The sequence below is a fragment of the Sphaerodactylus townsendi genome, linkage group LG05 (genome assembly GCF_021028975.2).
Source record: "Sphaerodactylus townsendi isolate TG3544 linkage group LG05, MPM_Stown_v2.3, whole genome shotgun sequence".
In the NCBI taxonomy this organism is placed as follows: domain Eukaryota; kingdom Metazoa; phylum Chordata; class Lepidosauria; order Squamata; family Sphaerodactylidae; genus Sphaerodactylus; species Sphaerodactylus townsendi.
This window is the reverse complement of record NC_059429.1, coordinates 66037419-66055435: the sequence shown is the minus strand read 5'-3', so window position 1 is coordinate 66055435 and position 18017 is coordinate 66037419. Positions and strand designations below refer to the sequence as shown.

At 43.9% G+C, this 18017-nt stretch overlaps 1 protein-coding gene across 2 annotated transcripts in view; it reads right to left on the bottom strand.

The window, feature by feature from the left end:
- The window catches only part of GLIS1 (GLIS family zinc finger 1), a 254899-nt gene that overhangs the window by 209549 nt on the left and 27333 nt on the right, over positions 1-18017 (bottom strand). Inside the window, exon 1 of one of the 2 annotated variants that reach the window (XM_048498922.1) lies at positions 15052-15110. The exons of the other annotated variant lie outside the window; for it this stretch is intronic. The gene's annotated coding sequence lies outside the window, so the exon portion shown is untranslated. Of the gene's footprint in view, positions 1-15051; positions 15111-18017 lie in introns of those variants that run through there. 2 annotated transcript variants of the gene reach the window in all.

Below are 18017 nucleotides of genomic sequence, written 5' to 3'. Positions count from 1 at the left end.
GTAGATTTTGTCACTTCCTCTTTTTCCATATTCCTCCATATTTCCTTGTAAATTAGGTTCAATTTACAATGGCTATTTACCATAAATTGACAGCCCTCTCACCTTTTCCTCACTTGAGGCTTAAAAGTAGACAGGGCTAAAACAGCATCACCATTTCAGGACAATCAGTAGCTAAGTCCCAAGTAACTCCTGCTTCATCCTCTCCGTTCTCTCCTTTGTAAGGCCTAGCATCTGTAATCATATTTATGAGCCTGTGTTGAGTCTATATTGGAGGGCATACACACTATGACGGCATGCCATATGAATTGCAGACACACTTTAACTATGCTGCAATTTCACTGCTCAGAGGCAGATTATAGAAGGAATTCAAAAAGCCACCACTACCATTTTGTATTTCAAATAAGGAAGTTGTTTTTCAATCTTAAACTCAGATAAAATGTATTTTAAAAGCAATGAAGGAAAACAGTCATTTCTTGTTGCCTCCTATTTTGCTATAGGAAAAACTTATAGTGTTGGGAGTCGTCAACATTTATGCTGAGGTCACTTGATCAGGTCCAGCTCCGGAATTCAGTCACCATGTCATCATTGGGAATGTCCAGGCTGTGCTGGGGTCTAAACATGAGAAGGATCAAATGTGGGATCTTGAACTTTAGTAAGATCACTTTGTGTTGAAGGTGTATGATGTAATGCCCATCTGTCTCTGCAACAGTGGTCTGACCTAGAGGCTGATAGATCTAATGAGTTTGCAGATAGAGATCTAATGAGATCTAACACACACACACACACACACACACACACACACACACACACACACACACACACACACACGAGAGAAGAGCTCCAATCCCTTCGTTTACCAGGCAGCCCAGGGATATGAAGCCGGAGAAAGATCTACAGGATCATTGATGGGAAACTCATGCCAAACATCACACTATAGAACCTAACTAAAAGTCCATGAAGTAATGGTGATAGCAGAAAAGGCTTCCATTTCTATGGCCGTTTTATTGGCTGGAACTCGTCCAACAGAACTGCTTGTGGTAGCTCAGGGCCTAATGTCAGCCAGGCCTAACACTGCTGTTAATTCTGATTTGGAAATAAATTATAAAGGTTTTGCTCAGTTCTTTGCTGATACTTCCATCCAATCTGAATTATAATGTAGTTTCAGGCTAGATCCAGTGTGTGGAAGTAACCTCACATCAGAATTTTATGGATAGTTTCAGGTTGTCTCCCTGGTCAATGAAATCAACAGACTGCTTAGAGTTGTGAAAGCAACTTTTTGCAAATCTGATCTTAGTCCATCTTGGCTGTTAGGGAAAAGTAGGAAGAGTATTGATATGTCCCTCTTACAAGTGATGTTTGCAAGTTATTATGTCTCTAATTATACCTCTTCTTAAGAAGTTATCTTTGGATAAGAGTTGTGTGGGCAATAACTGACCTGTGTCCAATGTTACCTTTTGAACTAGGTGACTGAATGGATTATGATGGAGCAACTGCATGAATTTCTAGATAAAATGCCTTGGCTCATTTCAATCTGGCTCCAGATCAAAATTCAGAACTGGAAAAGCACTATTGGCCTTCATTGATGATCTCTGGGTAAAATTGGATAAGGACAATCCATAATTGTTTGGTACTATTTAATCAATCAGCAGCATTCTATATGGTCAATTATGAAACCTTGTTGGAGTATTTGAAATAAAAGATGAACCACCCTGCTTGTGACATTCTTTTCTTAGTGGCAAGAAACATCTCTATAGCAGAGGCAGCTAATTAGGACCTGATGTGGGGAGAGTCCATTTTATCCCAATGCTCTTAAATCTTTTGAACACCACTCAGAGCTCTGAAATGAACTGTCACAGATATACAGATGACATCCTCCAGAAACAGCTGTAAAGATCCTGAACCATGACTTGAGGCTGGGGGCAAGTATCTGAGGGTAAACAAACTGAAGCTTATTCCAGGACATGTAATGGTGGTTGGAAAGTCTGAGTGTTTGACAGAACTGAGTTATCAGACCAAGATGGGGTTAAGCTCTCTTTAGCAGATCAAGTTAAAAGCCTGGCGGGTGCTCCTGGACCCAACCTTGCCAAGGAATAAAAAGGTTAGTGCTGTCATTAGGAGAAGATTATTTTGCTTGTAAACTGCCTCTTTGGAGTCTGTCAAATTTATTAAGCTGATCCATACCACAACCCCAGAATAGACTACTTCAACATGGTCTACATGGAACTGCCTTTGAAAATGTCTTGGAAGCTTCAATTGGTACAAAATGTGGCAGTAGGGTTAGCAGAGCAAAGCAGAGAGGTTTTGTGTCAAAGAACATTCAAGCAACAGTATGTGTGACAGTTATAGACTGCCAATTCACAGATTACAAAATTCACATGTCCCCCACATGGATCGTGGCATACTGGGAACTTAATTCCCAGGTACTTGTGGCACCTGCTGACCCACAAAGGTGCCTAAAGCCTCCCTTCAACAGGCCATTTTCTTGACCTGAAAGGTCCCAGTGAAGACACTATTTGCCTTCTATGGACCATTTTGAGTCAGAAAACCAGTACTAAAGGGGAAGAGACTTACGCCTCTTCTCCTTTCAAAACAGAATCCAAATCAGGCCCCCACACATCCAAGAAGAGAGTCCCAAACATAGAATTCCAGGTGCACATCTGATTGAAGTCTTTATGACAGGCATGTGTCTACCATGTGAACCTAAGCACGAACTTGGCACTCGCTCATCCAAGCCACAGTTCACTAAAAGGGATCCATGCACAAATACACGTTTTCAGAGCTATAACTACTCTGATGCAAAATGCTCCTATGGGGAAAAACACTAATGCATGCTTATTTTTGTAAGTATTCAAAATATATTTGTAAAAATTTGTAATTCTTTTAATGAGGTTAATTTGTACTGTTGATCTCAAGGAACAATGCACACATGCAAGAGGTTAAATCCATTTGCACAGGGTAAAAAGCAGCAGAGAAACACCAATGAAATCATAACGCAGGAAGTGCTGGTGCAGACAAGCTACAGACAAATGTCCTGTTGACCTCTACAGGTAACTTGCTCTCTAAGGTAGCTGGTTGGCTACTATGTGAAACAGAATGCTGAGCTAGTTGGACCATTTGTACCCTGTTTCCCCTAATATAAGACATCCCCGAAAAATAAGACATAGTAGAGGTTTTGCTGAAGTGCGAAATATAAGGCATCCCCTGAAAGTAAGACATAGCAAAGTTTTTGTTTGGAAGCATGCCCGATGAACAGAACACAGAAAAATAAGACATCTCCTGAAAATAAGACATAGCGCATCTTTGGGAGCAAAAATTAATATAAGACACTGTCTTATATTCGGGGAAACACGGTATTATCCAGCAAGGATCTTCCTATGTTTTTACAAAGATATGGTATGGTACATGTAATACTAGACCAAAACAAGCATCCTTATACATACAGGCTTCTCTATCTTCCCTGAAGCTAAACAGAGAAAATATCCAGTGTCTTAAACAAAGCTTACTTTAATGTGTTCAGTGAATCTGAGAAGAATGGATTTTATCTTGTTTTGAGATGTCTGCTATACTGTAGAGCAACTCAGCTCAAAGTATCATCTTCCCACTCTCTTATCTTTTCCGTTAGTCTTACATGGAGTCCCATAACATCTCACCCACAAGGATCTCATTTTCCTCCATAGCACAGTTTCCAAGGGCCTCAGCACTGAATGTGATGTGCTACACACTTCAAGTTTCCCTCATAAATTATACACCATTACAAAGGATTAAAATACTCTAGCTCTTCCTTGCAGCTTGCTCTCAGCAAGGGAATTCAGGAGGCCACGTTGGATCTGACATTTTGCACTGACCTGGAAACAGACAGACTAGTAATTTAGAGTGTTAAAAAGACAAATATCCTGGTTCGATGGTGACAGATAAATGAGGCACATCCATTCTGAAAGACAATGAACCAATCAATTTCAGAACATGCTCAGAAATGCCAATGCACTTTGCATTGATAGATATTATGCCAGTGGCCACCAGCATTCTTTATTATCACTGCAGCACCCTCAACACAGGCAGTTGAGGTGATTGAAGCAGTGGAGGAGAGATAACTAGAAAGTACAAGTGGAGACCTGTAAAACTTGTGGGGAGAATCTCTCTTCCCCACTGCTGAGCCCACCAAGGCTGCCCCCAATCTTCATCTTGGCTGGTAAGCCCACAGTGGGCACCTCCCCCCAGTCCTGATCTTCCTGCCGAGTCTGCAGTGGGCTCACTAGACAAGGCAGGAACTTCCCCCCGCCCCCGCCTCCATCCCTATCTTGGCTTCTGAGCCTGCTATCTCTCCCTAATCCTGATCTCTAGGTGGCTGTCAGCATCCTTCCAGGGCAAAGCAGCTGCCTCTAGACCAGGAGGGGGATGCTGCCTGACACCAACAGTAAGTTTTGGATTTTTTCCCCCTGAGTCTGCAGAAAATCCTCTTGGGGGTCAGTCTGCCCCCTGTCTGCAGATCTAGATATCTGTAGGCAGGAGACAGACTTGAGAATTAGAGATACTTGTTGGGACTGCTGCTGGTGAACGACTCACCTTGCTGCACAGTTGCCTCCCTGCCTGAGCTGGCAGAAGCAGTCTTTGGCGGTGTTGTTGGAGGATCCCAGTACCGTGGTTCTGGGAGATTGGACTGGATGAGGACCAACCAACTGAGGTTGAATCCAGACAAGATGGAGGTTCTCTGTGTTCTGGGCGTCCAAATCCACAAGATCATGGGGAACCTGGTTCTGTATGGGGTTGTATTTCCCCAGAAGAAGTAGGTGCAAGATCTGAGGGTGCTCCTGGATTAATTGCTGTCCTTTGATGGTGATGGCAGTGGCCACAAAGGTTGATTTGCCAGTTCTGCCTATTTTTGGACAAAGGTGCCACAGTGTTGCATGCTTTGGTAATAATCTCTGAACTGGACTGATGCAATGCACTCTACATGGGGCTGCCCTTGAAGACAGTCTGGAAGCTGGAGTTGGTGCAGCATGCAGCAGCTAAGCTGTTAGAAAGTATATCTGGCTAGACACACATCACATTGATCCTTAAGGAACAGCACTGGCTCCTGATTCGCTCCTGGGCCCAAGTCATGGTGTTGACATTGATGTGCAAAGCCTACCTGAAGGAGTGCCTGTGCCAGTATGTACCTGCCCAGGTACTGGGGTCATAGGAGGAGGCACTTCTGGTGGTACCCCCCCCCCGCCAAGGTGTGGAGGTGGGTACACGTGGGAGGGCTTTCTCCATGATTGCCCCTAGGCACTAGAATGGTCTCCCCTCAGAGATTTGCCATGTGTCTACCCCTTATTGGTTTAGGTGAACGGTGAAGACCTTCCTCTTCATCAGACATTTTATTAACCTCCCTGGAAACCGCCCTCTACAGCTGCTGGTCTAGGGGGTGGGGGTAGGAAAGTCACGGCTGGGTTTTTAAAAAACTATTTTATTGACGTTTGAATTGTTATATTTTATTGACAGTGTTTTTGGTTTTTTAATAATAGTTTTTAATTTATGTAAGCCACCTAGAGATGCTGGTTTGAGGCAGGGTATAAATACTTATAAATAAATATAAAGATTTGACCTACAATGAATATGATCAATAGCAACCAATCTGTACTCATACTGTACAGATAAGAATATGGGAATGCCAGCAAATCATACATTCATCAGTAAGATCTTAAGACTACTGGGTGTAAAACTGTGGGAGTTGTTTTGCAACAGCTCATCCTTCACAGGATGTAATGTGAATCTTGTAAAAAAGGACTGTCTCCCTTGTCTGGAGATGTACAACATGAACTGGAACTTAGTTTTTGATGCAAAAACAATGCTATACCTAAACTAAGCCATTCCCCCTGATCAACTATCCTGGAAGCAAGAAACATTAGCCCTGGCTCTTCCACAACCCAGGACATCACTTGTCCCCTCTCCTTCACCTCCCAATACTGTGGATGCAGTTGATGTTGCAAAGGAACAGGGACTGAAGCAGGAATATCGTAAGATCTCATGGAGTTATTTTCTCTCTCTTTAAATGAGAAATCGAAGGATGTTTAAACAAAATTGAGTGAATTAAATACTTTAGAACAAGACAAAAGGAGAGGAAATGCTGCAAATCTTCAGTTATAAATGCTCTTGAAGTTCTCTCCTTGGCACAAGTCAGCTCTGCAGCAAAGGGGAATTGCTTGTTTAGAATCTAATCAGAATTTGTTTTTATGACTAAACAGATTATGACACAGGAATAAACAAAACACAATTCATTTTGGGCTCTACTCTTCTGACTAGACAGGTCTCCCGGGGCTTGGATCCCACAGTGATGCTCTTTGACCTCAAAATTTTGTTTTGGTTCAGACTTCACATCTGTTCTCTCCAAATCTTCACCCACCCACCCATCCGTAATAGGACTTTTCAGAAGAACATGTGCTGCGTGCCTGTCACACATACATTTCTCTGGTCCAAATTTTAGTTTTAAGGGGTCAGGAAGAAGAAGGAACACAAAAGTGGTTTAGCCTCTCAAACTTATCCCTTACTTAGTACACCACTCTTGGTGTAGAAATCCCAATGCATTAACCTTCCACTGACTGGTCCAAATTATTGGTCTTGCACCTATGGTACTTCTTCTGAGTTCTTTTATATGCTATCCTTCAAGAATGCCCAGGTATTGATGCTAGCCTTATTCTTCTATTTTATGTTCATTTGCAATAGACTTAACCTCATAAATGAACAAATATTCTGTCATATATATATAAATGCTTTCCTGTTCATGACCTTCATGTTTCCTTCTAATAAAATTGTCCTGCTCTATGCATGTAATTTGACTTTACCAGAACTAGCCCTCAGCAAGTGTCCGTAGATCTGTCACATTCCTTTGTATGCCAAAACTCACGTTTCTTTCCTTTGTGTGAAAAAGGCTATGTGCTACTTATGCTAGTGATTTTATAGCAAACCTTCTGGGAGTATACTTTTCACTTACTATGTGAAAATATTTCATATAAATGGGTGAGAGAGAGTTTACATGATTACTTTCAGCCCTTCAGGCACCAATGATTCACAATCAGTTCCAGCTCAACATTTGGCATGTAGGAAATGGGCTTTGGCAGGATTCCTGGACGTGCATACCCATGAAAATGTTTTGGCCAAATTAATGATCTTGTGACTACAGTTGAATAATATCTGAAGAGGTGGGGCATTCAAGCCATAGTTGTATGGATGACCAAGTCATTTAAAACTTTTTCATATAGGTTTCGTGGGAGGCATTCCAACTATTTCCGAGATGGAAAACATACACTGGAACCAACTCCTTCAACTGAGGGACAGTAATTATAGTTTATTTGTATTTTAGAGTCACAACAGAAATCACCATGGTGTATCTGTAGTCCTCACATGAGACTTACTGGAAGATCCAGACTGTGTCTCCCAGTGTCTTCTCTCCAGCAGAAAGGATTTATTTGTGAGAAACAAATGGTGCATTTCCAACATGGCGTAGGGTAGCCAATTACAGACTGGGAAATTCCTGGATATTTGGGGGTGAAGTGTGGAGGCTGACATATAATCCCATACAGTCCATCTTCCAAAGCAGTCATTTTTCTTCAGGGAACTGATCTCTGTAGCCTGCAAATCAGTTGTAATTCCAGGCCCCGCTGGGAGGTTGGCAACCTTAATATGGCTGGATCATGCCATAGATCTAACTTCCAAAATGTATGTAAAATAAAAGTTGGCAGAATTAATGATTAAAATCCTTCAAACAGGATTTTCCCTTACTTCTCCATATCTTTGGAATTCAGCCTTTTTAAGTTCTACCATACCCAGTAGAAAAATAATAGTTGGAAGGAAGGAAGGAAGGAAGGAAGGAAGGAAGGAAGGAAGGAAGGAAGGAAGGAAGGAAGGAAGGAAGGAAGGAAGGAAGGAAGGAAGGAAGGAAGGAAGGAAGGAAGGAAGGAAGGAAGGAAGGAAGGAAGGAAGGAAGGAAGGAAGGAACCACAGTGATAATTATATAGGCCAAAGACTTACCACTATGCAACAATGGCAACAGATAATATCTTTCCTGAGATATACTGCACTCATACTATTATACACAAAGGTAAAGTCACCATTTGCAATAAAAGGCTCTAAACCCTGGAAGACTCCACTAGGGAACCATTCTTCAAAACAACAGGGAAGCCAATAGTTTTCTATATCACATATTCAAAATCTGCAGACACAACACTGAAAGCCAGCACAGGTCAGCTATAAATCAACTTCACATCATAAGTACTATTTTAAAAAAAAATTCAAGATGTTTAGAAGTGCTTTCCCACCATTCAACACAAATTGAATCAAGATGCCTCCACAGTTGAATAAAGAGGGGAGGGGAGAATTCAATAAAGTATTTCTTATTGGTAGGTTCTGATCCATTGGCAGGTTAACTTTCAAAAGTTTGCAGGATCATTGTTTTCACAACAGAAACTGTCTCTGACAAGCTACGCAGACAGTCTTTGATAATGTATAGAAATGTTGTGCAATTAAAATATCCCCCTATGAACACAATATCTTTGAAAGGCACATTAAAGCTTTTTAAGAAGGGTATTTTGTTGACTTCACTGTTACCAAGAACATTTGACAAAGATTTCAGATGAAAGCAAGAGAGAAGCCAGAGGTTAGGACAAAGCTGTGAACCAAACACAGAACAAAAAAACAGAGACCATTTGCTGCTCATATTTTAATACCTTCCCCTCATACCTTCCCCAGACTTTTCTTATTTCCCATCATATCACAGAATTCCCAGATGAAATAATAAATCCTTTCAAAATTGTCTCATTCTCTCCTAAAGCCTGTGCTATGGATACCAGTTTTCATTTGCTAAACATTTCATGCGCTTAGGCCAGAAATAGGTTTTCTTAGAACATTCTGAAAGGAGTCATCTGCCTGACACACAACAGCCCCCACCAGCACAAGTGCAACTTGCAGATGACTGGCAGGGCATATCCTATGAACAAGGACTAGAATGGTATGTAATACTGGACAGGGTAGTTACATGCTGAAGACATGACAAACCTGCTGCTGGAGAAACCTTAACACAAAATACATATTTGGGCAAGTTGAGTTAGGGATCCCTGGACCTGACACACTTTCCCCACAGTCACACAGCAGCTGTGAGGAAATGTATCTAAACAGTCATCAGGGGTCAAATTCAGGTCAGGACTGTGGTATGAGGTAAGGATAGGCTCCTGCTTTCCTTTCTATAGTAGCTATTTCCACACAGCCAGATTTGCGGGGGCTGCATCGGCATGATTCATCCCTAACCCCCCCCCCCATGTGGCAACCATGTTCAGGAGATTCCTCCAGCCCCCATTGAGCCAGTTCCCATTAAACCAGGTAAGAAGAAAGATGGCTCACTTCGTTTATGCACTGATTATAGAGGCCTCAATGCGATCTCCAATTCTAACAAATATGCCCTGCCCCAATCAAGGATTTGTTAACCAGCTTGGGACAGGGGTGTATATTCACCAAATTGGATTTACATGAAGCTTACTATTGTGTTTGCATTGTTGAAGGCTTTGAACATTTGACGGCTTTTAACTCCCATTACGGACAGTTTGAATACCAGGTGCTGCCCTTTGGGTTAGGTGGAGTCCCCGGGGTGTTCATGAGCTTAAGTAATGACATTTTACAGGATTTACTGTTCAAAGGAGTAGTTGTGTATTTGGATGATGTCTTGATCTACTCTGAGAATGAGCAATCCCAGATCAAACTGCTGAGGGAAGTGCTCCTGAGACTATTGGATAATTCTTTGTTTGTGAAATTATCCAAATGTGCTTTTCATCAAGACAAGTTGGATTTTTTGGGGCTATAGAGTGTCTGCTATTGGCTTAGAAATGGATCCAGCTAAGGTGGAGGATGTAATGCGCTGGCTGCCACCTACCACTCAAAAGCAGTTACAGTCCTTTTTGGGGGTTGCCAATTTTTACTGTGACTATTCCTAATTTTGCTGAACTGGCCTTAGCCCTGACCAACCTATTGAGAACTAAGGGTAAGGGACCCAGATGCATCCTTACCGTGGTCAGTTGCTTGCCAACAAGCGTTTGGCTCTTTAAAGTGAGTTTTCACCACTGAACCGGTTCTTCAGAGGACCCCTCCCTTCCATTCGTTGTGCATGTTGATGCATCCAATAAAGCCTTGGGGGCGGCCCTGCTCCAGCGGGGTCCAGATGGCAAGCTGCATCCTCGTGCATATTTATCTAAAAAAATTTCCACCTCTGAACTGAATAGGACTGTGGGTGAAAAAGAAATGGGGGCCATCAAACAAGTCTTGGCTATGTGGAGGCATTGGTTGGAGGGGGCAGAACATCCCTTCGAGGTCTGGACAGATAATAAGAATTTGGCTGCACTTAGCACACCAGGCCAGTTGTCTGCAAAGAATGGCGCTGGAATTATTTTTTTTCGCTTCAAGTTTATGGTTCACTTTTTCCTGGGGAAACCTAACTGCCTCGCAGATGAACCCTCCCACCTCCCTGATGGGTCAGCGGGGGAGGTGGAGCTACGGGCTCCATGGACTATTCTCACGTCCTCCCAACTCGATTTAGCTGTGACCCATTCTCAGACCTGCCTTCAGGGTGGTGCAGCAGTTCCTGTTTCGCATTCCGCCCCATTGTACCTCCTTCCAGTTCTTTGATGGCTGGCTTTTTGGAGGTGGGAAAACACCCTGTTTCCCAGGAAGAGGGTGGTCCCTCCTTTATTCTCCAGGATGGGTTGTGGAGGTGGGGTGACCTACCATGACCTACTGTTCATGCCATCTGGGCTGTGCAAATGAATCATCCAGCATGGGCACAATTCCAAGTCGGCTGGTCACTTTGGTTTCATGAAAACACTCCACCTCCTGAGAAGGCAGTTCTGGACGCGTTCCATGAGAAAGGACATTGAGGCTTATATTAACGGCTGCTCTACCTGTGTCATGGCAAAAAAAAAAATTTTGGGCAAACCACCGGGGCTTTTACAACCCATTCCAGCCCTGGATGGCCCCTGGAAAGTCATTTCTATGGATTTGACTTGCCTGAGAGTCATGGTAAGACAGTGATTTGGATGTGGTGGATTTATTTTCCAAAAAGGCACATTTTATCCCTTGCTCCACCATCCCATCAGCCCCGAAATTGGCTAAGTTGTTCATCCAGCAAATCTATCATTTACACTGCACCTGACAAGATAATTTCAGACAGGGGCCCTCAATTTGTGTCCAAATTCTGGAGGGCTTTTCTGAAACTTCTGGGCGTGGAACAAGGATTGACATCAGCTTCCCACACCCAATCAGATGGCCAGTCTGAATGCTCTAATCTGACACTGGAACAGTATCTCAGGTGTTACAGCAATTACCACCAGGACAATTGGGTGGCCTTGTTTCCTTATGCAGAATACATTTATAATAATGCAGTGCATAGCAGCACAGGAAAATCACTTTTTGAAGTGGTATCCGGACAATAGGCTAAGCCACTCCCCTTCTTAGGCCAATTCATTGTTGAATCCCCTGACTTGCAAAACTGGATCCAGCAGATTGTGGATGGCTGGGATCCTATTTTACTTCTGAAAGCTAAATATAGTCAAAAGAAACAAGATGACAAGCACTGGTGGCCCATGTCTCTGTCTGTGGGTGATTGGGGATACCTCTCTACAAAGAATTTGAGAGATATTCATAAGTGCACCAAATTAGGCCATAAGTACATTGGACTGTTTGAATAAATCAAATGATCAATGCTGCTACTGCTCAACTGGAGCTACCTAAAGCATTACATAAAATTCATCCTGTGTTTCATTGCAGCCTCCTCAAAAAGGCCTCTGCTCCAGACATGTGGCATACTATGCCCTCTCCTCCTCCTCCTCCTCCTCCTCCTCCTCCTCCTCCTCCTCCTCCTCCTCCTCCTCCTTCTTCTCAGATGATTGACGGAGCTCAGCATTATGAAATCCAGGAGATTCTAGACACTCGCTACTTTCACAAGTGCTTGCAATATTTAGTGTCTTGGAAAGGATTTTTACCTGGGCATGATGAGTGGGTGTATGCTGAAGATGTCAGAGTCCCAAAGCTCATCAAGGCATTTCAACGGGCCTGCCCAAGCAAGCTGGGAGGAAAGCCTTAAGGGAGGAGGGATGTCAAGTTGTGTGTAATGGGGGTTGGGTTGTTGCTGGGGCTTTGTGCTGTTATGCTTTATTCCTGCAGGTGACTTATCTCAGTCAGGCCTGGCCTTGAGGACATGGAGAGTTGGTCAAGTGAACACTGTACTGTATTGTTTCACATGGGGTGGGGGTGGGGGTAAAACCTTACAACATATTATCAAGTGTTCTGAGCTGGGAGCTCAGAATAGACTTCTGCTTTCTACCTGTCTTTAGCAATAAAACCTTTGAACTTTCAAGTGTTTCATTGTCTATTCAGGGGAGTTCTGACAGTGTATCCTTCTCTGAACACCACGTTTCTGCCCCAAATTTCCAGAAGCCTCAACTGCCGCACCCCCACAGAGCCCAACGGATGAGCGAGACCAGTCAGGAAGATGAGATGAGACCAGACCAGTCAGGAAGATACCATACCAGACAGATGAGAGAGACCAGTCAGGAAGAAGCTCTCCCACTTCTCAACACTGAAGCCGGAAAACTTTCAGCTCAAGTGCTTATGGTTCTGTACATACACAATTCACAGGAAGCTTGAGTAACTCCTGGAAATGTGGCTTTTCTAATGTCTAATGGCGATTTTCTTCCTTGCAGTTCAGAACCAACAGAAGGCTGAGCCAGCTGGAGAAGTGAGGGAGGGTCCAAAGGGGAGCACAGGAGGCAGTGGAGAGGAGGCTGGTCAGCCTGGAAGAGCACCTGATAAGGCTGGAGGACTTATAGTTGTGGGAATGTTCAGCCTTGATTACATGCAGCAGCAGCACCAGCAGCAAGGAATGCTGGGATTCCTCTACAAACATTCTAAAGATAACAGTTAAAAACTGTTGGTAGTGTTCTTCTTCTGCTCCCTGACTGAGAGAAAGATGTTCTCTTTGTACTGCTAACCAATGCTATGTAAAATTGCCTTTGACTAAGATACTGTATAAGCTTGCTATCACAACCAAAATTATAACAAACATGAGCCGTGAATGTAACAAAGTATATGTGATACTTTGTTGACATATATATACTATTTATTTTTCTCTCTTGGTTAAAAGTAAAGTTCTCTTTATGTTTATGAACTTCTGAGGTAAAATGGCTGGTCTTTTGAAAGATAACTATTCTTATTTAACGTGTCACACAATCCACATTTCTGCTCGTTACTCTGCTTGACAGGATTATATATTGTAAATATACCTATTGCCCTTCAATAGTTTGGGTGTTGTTAGTAGTTTATTGTTTTGTTTCAGATTATTGTTTCTGTTCGGGTTCTTCTGATAGTTCCTGTTAGTCTACTCCTGTAAACAGAAGTTTTGTTTCTTTATTTGGTTAGTGTTGTGTTAACAGTTATAAAAAAGATGTAACATTTATAAAAACATTTCACCTTTCAAAGCATTGCACATTTCTTTGGTTGCTAGGTCAGCAATTTAAACCCCCACACACAACAAAAAGCCAGACACATCTACACAATCACCCATTACTTGCAACCATGTTCAAACAGTACATCAGTAAGTGAAAACAGGAACTTCAGTATTTCAACAAAACAGCTACAGTGTGCTAATAGAAGTCTTATGGTTTGGGTTGGGGAGAGGAGTCCTGCCTTATCAAAGGTCCATTTGCTTCCTCTCTTTTCTGACTCGTTTTTCCCCTGCTGTAGTTGGGGCAAGGTGTCCAGATTGAGGCTTCCTTTTTTTCTCTCAAGGAAGTTTAATACCTTGTGGTTCCCTGGTTACCATATCTGGCATGTACTGAGGGCCTTGGGAAGTGGTGGGTTTAGGAGGGACATGGCTAGGAGGGGATTCCCTAGTTTCCATATATGGAATGTTCCCAGGGACATTCGAGGTAGAGGGTTCAAAGGGGGCATGGATAGGAAAGGTATGTGGAGGCATCACATGTCTGGGGGGTTGTTGCTCTGTGGGACTGAAGGGAATGTGCCGAGGCACAATGTCCCAGGCGACATTGACATGCCATGTTTACTGTGGAGAGGTTTGTCCGTGTCTTCCCTGGCTGGTGGGATTGGGGGAGGGGGGGAAGTAACAAGGGAGAGAGGGGGCTAGTTATCTAGAAGGGATGGGGTTAGCAACAGGGTCCTGCTATTGTGTGATCTGCTGTGTCGGCCTCGGGACCATTAGCCCTATTAAGATTTTTATGGTCTCCCCAGTTTCTGACATAAGGCTGTGGCTCCTACCCATTGCCCTCTCAAACACCCTTGCTCACTGCTGTGCTGAAGCGTGGAAGCATGCCTGCTTCTGGTCTCCTGTCATGTGTCTTCTTGCAATTGTTCAAATCTCTCTGGCTCTGCTGCAGATTGGCACAACAGTCCCCTAGTGGCATTTGTGAGCAGGGCAACATGACTTCTCCAGTTATGACCCACAAGTAGCCTTCACTCTGGGGACTGTTCCACAGGGTTTGGCTTAGCTGGTTGGCCTAAATTAGGAGTACAGGAGGAAATTCATAGGATATCACAGTGCATGAGGATCACTATATGGGCAAACACAGAACATTCCTCCTGAAGCTGTGGATGTTGGAAACCTAGCTTTCACCCACAACATTCCTGTCTACAGAAATGTGCAATGTGGCAGGACATTGGGAAGGAAGTTCCATCCATTAGAGGTACTGTGCTACTGATTCTTAGGATGTAATTACTGATAGAGGCTATGTGGTCAGGATTACATAAATTTTTAGAGCATACACTGGCTAAAGGCAGCTGTCACCAAGACAAAGATCTTGATCTTACAGTCCTTTGCAAACATTTATGTATGACAGCGTGTTTATTTCACTGCTGTTAAAACATCCTCAGCTGACACCAAAGATACACAACAATCTCCAAATCCCTCCCCCATTGCAATATCTGCTGTCATGTGTTGCCCACAAGTGGAACGTCAAATCTCCCTTGATGGAGATGCAAAGGTTCACTGGAACATAATGGCACTGTGGAGGTGCTACTCACCACACTCTTCTTCTTGTGATGTTGCTCTGTTGCCCACATTCTGTTGTCCCTGGTCTTCCCCTTCAACATCCAATGTGCCCCCTGACAAGGTAAGCATATGAATACTAAGAGGATGGTTCAATGTGCAAAAGGGGCTTTTTCTGCACAGGTGTGCCCTTTTGACTTAACACCACAGCATCCAATATCTGGTTTTGATTCCCACCCCCTATGTGCAGGACAGTGCCCCCCATGTTAACCCCTAGCCAAACAATTCACAGATACCAAGGGTTCTGCCCCCTCCACGAGGAGGTTGGCAACCTTGGCAAAATCCATTGGACAGTAGGCCGGAATCATTGGATAAATGTGTCCAAATGGCTGTTCCAGCACCTTGACACAGAGACGTTCTGACCTAGGGGACATGGGGATGCCCATGACCCTGGGCGCACAGCCGATGCCCCGGCCTCCAGGGAGCTTCCCTCCCATCAGGGTCCCTGGAGTCCATCTACTGGTCTACCAAAAGCCTGGGAGAAAGCACTTACAGGCCTCCAGCAAAATGCTTTTAAGAGACCAGGGGCGAGATAGTGGCAGGGCCACACCCCCATGGAATCACACCCCCTGCAGAGCCACACACCCCCACCTACCGGGTCAGGAAACATGGCACCCCTGTTCCCCAGCTTGCACAAAGTAACTCTGCACAGGGAAAATCTTGTCCTTTAGCAGGACACCTAGTGGATTTCCCCCCTCTCCCAGCATGGGAGGATGTGTAAAGATGACTGATGTCTCACATAGGAAGGTGTAGGAATGCAGACCAGAGAATCCACCCCTTCTCTTACAGGACTGAAGGACTCAATCTCACCCAAACAGTTAATGGTTAAGTTGTAATCAATGGATCTCCAGCCTCTACCAGGAGGTTGGGAAGCCTTCCAGTGTGCTATATACATGGATCCCAGCTGAATGGAGGTTTATGTAGTTAATATGTGACATCACATGAGAATATACTTACCCTCCTGTGCTCCTTCATCAGCCCATCCCTCAATCTGGGTGGTATCATCACCATCAGGCTCGGTTGCCCCTCATGCCCACAAGATGGTTGAAGGACCTTCTCCTGGAAAAACAAAAGGAGCAATAGTCTCTCTGTGTTGTGAAGCCTCAACATGCCATATTTGTATAAGCTTGAGAGATGGTACTCCTTACCTTGATCTGAGGGAGTGCTGAGTAGAATGTCCTCCTCATTGATAGTGGAGAGGTTGTGGGAGAACAGCTTCTCTGATCTGGGGGTTCAGACCGGGTTCTGGGGAGGCAGACCAACCTCCACTCTTATATTAAGCCTTCTTGCCACTCTTGGGGCCGTGAAGTAAGCTTGCCCCCTGCCCCTGGATTCGCTGCAGCTCACTGAAGAAGGAGCAATCTGTTGGCTTGTTCCTGAAATGTGAGTTGTGAGAGACGACCCTCCTGAACTCACACTTAAGAGCCTTAGTTTTCCTGCAGCATTTCTCTGCCAGGCTGTAACAGACTTCCCTCTGTGATACGCCACTGAAGATGCCAGCCACAGATGCAGGCGAAACATTAGGAACAAGATCGACCAGACCACAGCCACACAGCCCAGAAAACCCACAACAACCAGTTGAATCTGGCCGTGAAACCCTTCAACAATACCCGATTTTCAAGTTAATATATTTTTGTGTAACAGGCTGAAAACAAACATTTGTTGTACAATGTGAATCCTTCACATTTTTCACATATCAGTTAAAAAAGAAAAAGGTAAAAGAATATGTGAAGTGACCCTTGGTGATCACTGTCTACATTTTATTTAGGCATCCAGGTTTGCTAAACACATCGATTTCCCTGTTTGTTGCCCCTGTTGCTGAATTTCCATGTACCCAAACAGCTAAACACAATGTTCAGTCCACCACCTCCTTCTTATGTGCTTCTTGAAATTACATAATGTCTGATCTTTTAAAAAAAAGCACTTAAGAGTCACTATGATTCCATTGGCATGGCCATAATTCAGCAGCTTCTATTTTCCAAAATGATAGTTGGAAGCAATGTATGTTGGGAACCTGCAGACTTGGGCACATGCAGCAGGCTTTGGTATTTTTGTTTGACAGCAAGTCTCCAAGCCACTTGACAAGTTGTTTCTGAAAGACTGTGTGTGTTAAAGTGCCATCAAGTTACATGTAAGGAGGTTTTCAAGGCATTTGCCATTGCCTTCCTCTGCACAGTAACTCTGGACTTCTTTGGTGGTCTCCCATTCAAGTACTGACTAGGGCTGACCCTGCTTAGATGCCAAGCTCTGATGAGATCTGGCTCACCTTGGCTATCCAAGTCAGGTTTCAAAAGACTGCCAGGTTTTAAAAATAGTCTGCTATGCAGCATGGAAGACTGCTGGTTGGCATGCACCAGCCTAAACCCATCACGAGCACTAGTAGTTTTACTGTTATTTTTATTCTAGTAACAGTACTTAGTGCATTCCTTAGTAAATGATGTAGCTGAAATGAGGCTCCTTTATCCAGTGGTGTAGCACCAATGGGGCATGGGTGTGACTGGGCCGTGGAGGGGGTGTTCTGGGGCAGAGGGGGCTGCAGCAGGGGCGAAGGGCAGTTTCCCCTGTTGAGCTAAATGAAATAGGCACTGACATATTCAAATCTAGATCAGCAGCTGTCAAAGGAAAATGTGCTAGTCAGCAATTTCTCCCACAAGCTGATTGGATAGTGACTCTATTTAACTGTCCAACAAAGTGTGTGTGGTGTGCCGTTCTTGTAGTGGGAGTGTTTTGATTGCTGGCAGCTGAGCGGAGAGTGAAGTGAAACTGAACTGCACTGTAAATATTTCTTCTGCACCAAGAGGTAAAGCCTTTCTTTGGAAAAGAGCAACTTGTGCTGTTTGTTTCTTTCTCCTGAGCAAGCCAGCAGGGGAGCTTCCAGTGCGTTTATATCGCTGCGCTAACATCCCCTTACTCCGTCCCTGACTTTATTCAAGTCATTGAT